This window comes from Octopus sinensis, unplaced genomic scaffold, assembly GCF_006345805.1.
Source record: "Octopus sinensis unplaced genomic scaffold, ASM634580v1 Contig00380, whole genome shotgun sequence".
NCBI lineage: Eukaryota > Metazoa > Mollusca > Cephalopoda > Octopoda > Octopodidae > Octopus > Octopus sinensis.
The window spans coordinates 1-8,845 of record NW_021823905.1 but is presented as its reverse complement, the minus strand read 5'-3'; the positions used below and the strand labels follow the sequence as shown (position 1 = coordinate 8,845).

Below are 8,845 nucleotides of genomic sequence, written 5' to 3'. Positions count from 1 at the left end.
TCATTCTATCGCGGTTATGCTCCTTCTTTGCTTTTCGTCCGCGCCGCAGAGGCCCGCCTAGTTAGTTGGCCCCTCGTAGGTATGCGTAGTGTTTAACCGAGCATCTTACGCCATCTCACGGCAATGGCATCCCGTAGGATATTTCATACCGGTTCTTTCTCTGACCTCTTTGGCTTGTACGCCATCTCTCTGACTTCCACTCGCACCCGCGACAGGTTTTCAATGGTTCCTTCGTGGGCATGCATAGTACGCGATCAAGCATCATCCCCCATCCCACTGTGATGCTCCCCTCCAAAAACAAAAAAGAAATTACTAATCCCAACCCTTTCTCTCACCCCTTTTTTGTTACTGTTGTCACTTTTCCCCTAAGTCAGCACTGTTCGAATGACCAACGAAGAGGAGCCCCTCTTGAAACACACCGCTTATATACTGGCGCATAAAAACCAATAAAATCAATAAAAATAATTCTGTTATCGTCGTCAGTTATAAACCTTAATTACGTATTCATATTTTTTTTTTAATTTTGATACAAGTTCAGTAATTTTGTGAGGCGGGGAAGTCGTTTATATCGACCCCAGTACTTCCCTGACGATTTATTTTATCACCTCCGAAGGGACGAAAGAAAAGTTGACTTCAGCGGGATTTGAATTCAGAACGTTCAGAGCCAGAAGAAATGTCACTATGCATTTTGTCCGACGCTCTTAGCACTTCTACTAGCTCGCCTCCTTTACAAACCTTAATATGAAATGCAAATTTTCCCTCCGATGTTTTAAACAAATATTTCTTTCCGTAAAGACAAATACGAATATGAGGTATTGCCGACTTGACGAGGGATCGATCTCGTCAGTTTTTCTGATAGACAATCCAGTTGTTTCATTAATTAAACAGTTAAGTACTCAGACGCTGCCACTCAAAATAGCTGACCTTGAACCGTAAAACGGATGGGCGTCCCGTTCAGGGGCAACGTCGTGATCTCGGTTACTCAAACGCCATGGAAACCGGGTAACCGGTCTTATGAACCCTAGGACTCGAGAAAACTTTAAAACAAAAAAAAACCTCAACAGCGAAGGAGACTTTGTATTAAACAAATTTGGTGGCCGTGCATTCCACAGATACTCCTAAAGTTGTCCTAAAGTAAATTATCAGACAGATCTCACGTGACACTGCGTTTGACAAGAACGACTATCTAAATCAGAGGGACACACAGCCCAACCAATGAACTTCCGCAAAGTTTCCGTTTACCAAACACCACTCAGAACTGGGTTAACCCGAAGCCGTGGTACGAAACTCTTGCTCAAGGTGCTGTGCAACGAGATCGATGCTAAAAAGCCCTTCATTGCACTTCATGACTGAACTTCTAAATCATTCGGCCACTCCTGCACCTTCCTACGCGCATTGAAGTTGATTTTCCCCATCTGTTTCGGAAATGAAGATGCAGTTGTTTGATCAACTGAATTAGGGTGTAAGTGGCAAAGTATTCCGCAGATACGTGTGTCAATAACGTAACCCTCGGGTAGAATAAGGACGTTACAGTGTGGCTGCAGGTGCAATCCATCTGACGAAGGTTGAACTTTGGTTGGCCTCAGGCAATGGTAGAAAGAAACACACTTGCCCAAGATGCAATACAGGTGGAGGATCGAAACCGTGCCGTTGAGATGATGATGCGAAATTCTTAACCATTCGACCAAGCTGCATCCACACCACTTAAAAACACACAAGCATACACACACACATACACACACACACACACACACACACACACACACACACATACACACATACATACATACATACATACATACATACATACATATTTCTTTACTACCCAGAAGGGGCTAAACACAGAGAAGACAAACAAGGACAGACAAACGGATTAAGTCGATTACATCGACCCCAGTGCGTAACTGGTATTTAATTTATCGACCCCGAAAGGATGAAAGGCGAAGTCGACTTCGACGGAATTTGAACTCAGAACGTAGCGGCGGACGAAATAACTATTTCTTTACTACCCACAAGGGGCTAAACACAGAGGGGACAAACAAGGACAGACAGACGGATTAACTCGACTACATCGACCCCAGCGCATAACTGGTATTTAATTTATCGACCCCGAAAGGATGAAAGGCGAAATCGACCTCGGCGGAATTTGAACTCAGAACGTAGCGGCAGACGAAATACGTCTACGCATTTCACCCGGCGTGCTAACGTTTGTGCCAGCTCGCCGCGTTATAAAATATATATTTCTTTACTACCCACAAGGGGCTACACACAGAGGGGACAAACAAGGACAGACAAACGGATTAAGTCGATTACATCGATCCCAAGTGCGTAACTGATATTTAATTTATCGACCCCGAAAGGATGAAAGGCGAAGTCGACCTCGGCGGAATTTGAACTCAGAACGTAGCGGCAGACGAAATACGGCTACGCATTTCGCCCGGCGTGCTAACGTTTCTGCCAGCTCACCGCCCTAACACACATACACACATATATACCACAGTCACATAAAACAAGAGAATGCTGTGCTGTTGAAGGGAGTTTGTTGAAATAGTGCATTGTAGCATATAAAATATGTTGATATGTTAAGGGGTCTCTTTTTTTTTTCCATCTCTGTTAGGTGCGGAAGACTGAAGAAAAAAAAACCTGGTTTGTTTGATAAATACATTGAGTGGTTTGTCATTTATCCTTGATCGAGATTATTATCAACAATAGCAGCAGCTGTGGTAAAGAAACATTCACTACAGAGTCCACCCTCATCTACCCACCGCCCCCCCCCCTCTCTCTCTCTCTCTCTCTCTGACCACCACGCATCTAAGAGGTCGTGGAGTATATTTTGTGGCCTAAAAAACAGTAAACCAAACACGGAAGATTTATCTACTCGGTTGAATAAATTTCTATCCGTAGTAAATCGATTCTGAAACATACCAAAATGTAGAACAAATTTTTTTTTTTATGGAAGGAGGGGAAGGTGCTGTCATTTTCCTGACCCCTGAGGCTTCAAGACCACTGAGATTCTGTAAAAAGCCAAAATTATAGAAATGCAAAAGATTTTAAGATTATTTCATGGAATTGGTATCTTTTCGGTTTGAACGGCAGTTTTTTCTAGCGGTGTTATATGAAATTGTCACCCATAATTATGACCCTAGTATCGATCTATTGCATTTCAATCTGTTTTAGGGTTAGGGTTAGGGTTAGGGGTGGGGGGAAGGGTATCTTTTTTTCTTCACAAATGTAAATAAACCCAATCTGTTTCTTAAACGAGGGACATATTCATACGGCACAGAATGTTTTTTTACCTCAATAGACGTCATTGATTGGTTGAAATTGCAGAAATTGAAGAAAAAGAAACAGCAAATATCTTACAAACCATAGAATTTTCTCAATAAAGCCAAGAGAAAAAGATGCTTTATAAATACATTCTACCAGTATACGAAGTTTAAAATTTTTTAGTTACCTAGAAATTATGTTAAAAACTGCCGTTCAAACCGAAAAGATCCCATGGAATTCTGTTCCCAGGGCTTTAAAAGTAAAATCAAATAAAAACATACAATGAAAATGTTCACCCTGTTAAGCACAACTTAATAACTGCATACGATATTGTATTATTTTATACACTACTGCATTGCTTGGGGACAGGCATATCAGAGAATAGTCTCGACGTTTCCTCTACCTCTCGTAAAAGGCGACTAAAAGTGGTTGAGGTAGGATTTGTGCTCTTCGACCTCGTAAAAGCCCTCACCAGCAACGACTACTCAAACAGATCCATGGGTTGGAAGGTTGTTGTCGCCAAGAGAGGTGCCAAGGTGTTATCCACCAGAAGTAATGGGGAATCACCGACAAATGATGGATGCAGCGACACGCTGTTACAACGCATACTACTACTACTACTACTACTACTACTACTACCACAGATGCATTCGAGATGAAGTGGGGAAAATGAAACTGCCAGAGTGAAGGTACGTGACTAAGTGGTTCGGGTATCTGGTTCAAGATCGTAAGTTCGTGAGATCAATTCCCGGCGATGCGTATGTGTCCTTGAGCAAGACGGGACGCCAGTCCATCGAAGCGTAACTCAAGAAATAGGAAGAGAGAGTGAGAGAAAGTTGTGGCGAAACAGTACAACAGAGGTCACACCACCCTCTGCCGGAGCCTCGTGAAGCTTTTAGGTGTTTTCGCTCAATAAACACACACACAACGCCCTCTGCGAATCGAAACCGCGATCCCACTGCCCTAACCACTGGCTCATTGCGCCTCCACGCTTGCTGAGCATTAATAACATTTAAATTAAAGTTAACCTGCACGAATATAAATTTATATTCGAACTCACTATCTTGAAAACACTCGTTATAAACTAATTAAGCTGAAAGTAATTAGAATTAATTATAAGATTACGAGCATTCAGTTATATGTCTTATATTCTGAATACAGGTCAAAAGATATAATCGTAGAAATAAAGCACCACCACACATATTCAAGAAAGAAGAAAAAAAACACATATATACACAAAAGGGTAAACGATGAACTTTCCTGTGGGGTTTCGAACCATCGAACATTCGGTCAACGCCGAAACATGTTAATCGATTGCCCCACGGAGTTAAACAGCTGAACGATGATGGTTCGAATTTACTCAAAAAGTTTTCATGTACTTTGTATATAATTTGTATAATGTAGATATTAGTAGTCTTGCTCTAAAATAACTTTCATGCATAACATCTTAACTTCATCAGAAAACATAATGTTATTTAGAATAATGCCACATATAGCAAGCCACTGTTGGCCACCCTTGGCCATTCTCGGCTACTCTTGGTTACTCGCTGCAAAAGTACGAACAACGTTCTTATTACCTTTCATGGTAGCTAGGCGATTCTGATTCAGCTGTCTCTGTGGCGCAATCGGCTAGCGCGTTCGGCTGTTAACCGAAAGGTTGGTGGTTCGAATCCACCCAGGGACGGTGGTGTTTGATATTTTATTATTTGACATTCGATAAGTTTTATTTTTGGCCTTAATTTTGTCTTTTCGTGACACAATTTTTTAACATATATTCTAATCTGAAGAGGAAATGTCAGAGAAACGACTTAAAATTAATCTGCAAAATAGATTTCCTTCCATCAGTACCCTAACATTGTTTATCTTATCATTGAATTATGAAATGCTTCATGAACTCCCTATACACCAACTTCTCAAAATCTAGCCAATCACACAATTTTGGGGGATGCGGAGAGATTCGATTACATCGACCCCTGTATCCAACTGGCACTTATTTCATCGACTCTGAAAGAGATGACCTCGGCGGTATTTGAACTCAGAGCCTAACGTAAAAACGGTAGGCATTTTATCCGGCGTGATAACGATCGATTCTGCCAACTCGACGCCGTATATGCCGTTTCTAGCAATGCTACGAGATATAAGAAGCGTCCGGGAAAGAGATACTGTAAATCAGAAACCTTGAACCATAGCTATAGATCGTCCGAAGGGCTTCTAATCTACCAAGTTTCATTCACTCGGCTTAGAACAACTTGACACGAGGGTATCTCGAACGTAAGGCCTTATGATTGAGAAGCGAAATTCTTATACATATGGCCATGCCGTGTACTTGCTTGACAAGCGCTATGAAAATATATAATTGAAACACAAGAATACTCTACAGAGTTACCCTTTCTCTCTCTCTCTCTCTCTCTCTCTCTCTCTCTCTTTCTCATTCCCTTGTCTTTCTCACTCTCTCTCTCTCCACCCTCCCTCCCTCCCTGCTTTCTCTCTATCTCTCCATATATATATATATATATATTTCATATAAATGTACATTCAAAATACGTTAGACAAACACCACGCATAAACACCATTGTACAAATTTTATATATACAAGACATACGTAAACATATATCATACAGGCATACAAATCAAATTATATACACATGCCCGAAAAACAAAACATATACACGCATATGCATACAAATCTACGTATGAATATACCGCGATATGTGCACGACATATAGAGAACACACACACAGTCACAAACATATACTGTGCACACTTCATACAATAAGCAATATGTCCTACAAGCCACACACGAATATAATGCACTCTAAAACCCAATGAAATGGTGTCAACGTCCTGAGTCGACACGCCAGAATTTGCAACCAAATCTCACTAAACTTACGGCTTATGTCTTAAAGAAATGAGATTCCGCAGACATTCATAGAAAACAAAATGGATGGTATGATGGTTCGAATGCTTTTTGATCATAGGTTTTGTGGATTGGAGCTAAACAATATAGCAACAGTATACATATAGGTATATAGATATATACACAGTTATATGTGTGTGTGTGCATGTATACACACGGACACATACACACCACATATATATATAATATATATATATATGTATGTATCCATGTATATATATATATATATATATATATGTATGTATGTGTGTATAATATATATGTATATATATATATATATATATATATATTATAATAATAATAATAAATATTAGGGAATAAATCCAAACTTACAGGGAATCAGATTTAGGATTGAATCCAATTTTATAGTAAAATATTATATTATATTAATTAGAGATAAAACCACTATTAGGCAAATCATACAATCATACAATGAAAAACTTAAGCCAATACATAAGATTAATTAATTTATATTATTTTAAATATATATCAAAATTATTAAAAAAAGATAATTAGTATAACACTACGATCGTTTCATGGCTGTCCAATTCGTAAAAATTTCGAGTTACAGTCATTCTTCAGGTGATTTAAATATTTAACTTAGCGAGGTTTAATCATCTATATATATATATATATATATATATATATATATATATATTATATATATATACACATATGCATAAATGGCTGAAGAGTCCAAAGACATGCGTTACCTTCAAGTAGTTCTCAGGGACATTCAGTACGACGGAGAATGTGATAAGACCGGTCCTTTGTATTACAAGTACAACTCGTTTTTATCAGCAGAGTGGACTGGAGCAACATGAAACAAAGGGTTTTGCTCGAGGCCACCACGCGCCACTCTAAAAGTGTGTGTAGGCACACGGCGTAGTGGTTAGCGTATTGCATGCGTGACCGTAAGATTGTGGTTTCATTTTCTGCACTTGTCGAAGCGTTGTATTCTTCAACAAAATACTTCGTTTCACGTTGCCTCTCTCTTCTAATGGCGGATATGAGTAATCTTGCAACGGTCCGGTGTCCCGTCCACCGGGGAATATAAACTCTGAAGAATCCGGTATGATGAACATATACTCCAGGAAAGACCTTTGATCCTTTTTTGATACATACATACATACATACATACATACATACATACATACATATAGACATAGATACATACATATAGACATACATATATACATGCATATAGACATACATATAAACATGCATGCGTGCATACATACATACGCACTTACATACATTCATATATACACGAAAACATACATATATATGTATACATGCATACATGCTGCATAAATACGTATGCACATACATGCATACTTACATACACGCATAATACATGTATACATATACACACACATACATACAAGCATGAATACGTATAAACATGTATACATACATGCATACATACGTACATACATACATACATACACGCATATATGCATGCATGCATACATACGTACGTACGTCGATACATATATACTTAAAAAAATTCATACGTGCGTGCATACATATATGCAAACATACGTACATACATACGTACATGCATACATACGTACATACATTCATACACACCCGCATACATGCATACATGCATGGATGTATACATATATATATATATATATATACATACACACATGCATAAATGTGCATGCACAGACATACATGCACAGACATACATGTACACACATACACATTCATCCCATGATTCACAGACCGTTGTTCTCCAGTACAAGCCGCGCGCGCACATTCATACGCACGCAGTTCTTTCCGCTATTTTCACTAACTTACACAACAACCACTAACTCACACTCAAACAAATACATTCCCAGACAACCCCGTATTTACTGTCACACACACACACACACACATGCACATATACATATATATACATTTATCCCCCTACTCATACACACACATATACTCACACTGCCACATATACACTTAGACACGAAGGAGACCAGACAGTCTTAAAAGTGATTTTCAAAACCCCTTTGCATGAAGCCGCAGAAATTTCAAGACATAAAACACACGTTCACACATGACATACATGCCCTGACATTTGCAAAACTAATTTTGCGATATCCCGGAAGCCTTAGACATCTGGGTCCTTCACAGAATATCTGTTGTCCTTTAATCTTGATTTCTACAAAAGGTTCCCCTGTTTATCTGACCACATATGGCCGAATCATGCAACCGTTTCTGGAAACGTCACTTTCGGTTTGAACCACACCTACAAAAGGATGCTTACTTCAAGAAAATGTCTAATTTATTTCCTGCGTAGATATTTTTTTTCAAAGGGCTTGTTTTCAGAGCAGCATGTTTTTTTTTTTTATGTAAAATAGTGTAGGGTGTCAAATTAGGGTGCCAGCGAATGTATTAGACTAAACCCAAGAAATCTTCGTCACTCATAGATTGTGTAAGAGCTTTATTTATATTTTTGTTTGGACCCGAACAACACGTCCCAGCTAGACCCTGTTTAGGGGCTCTGAATTAACTGCTTAGAACCATTTTATTCATGAGGTTATACAATTTGGAATGGTTCGATCTCAAGGCTTGTTTTAGTTTGCATTATATCTTCTCTCTATCTCTCTCTCTCTCTCTCTCTCTCTCTCTCGCTTTTGCTCTTTCCGTCTTTGTCTT

General features: G+C 39.1%; 1 non-coding gene across 1 annotated transcript; it reads left to right on the top strand.

The window, feature by feature from the left end:
- The first annotated feature begins 4,877 nt into the window (after positions 1–4,877).
- Trnan-guu lies at positions 4,878–4,951 on the top strand. The gene has a single exon. It is a non-coding gene; the product is annotated as a tRNA-Asn (tRNA).
- Positions 4,952–8,845: the final 3,894 nt, after the last annotated feature.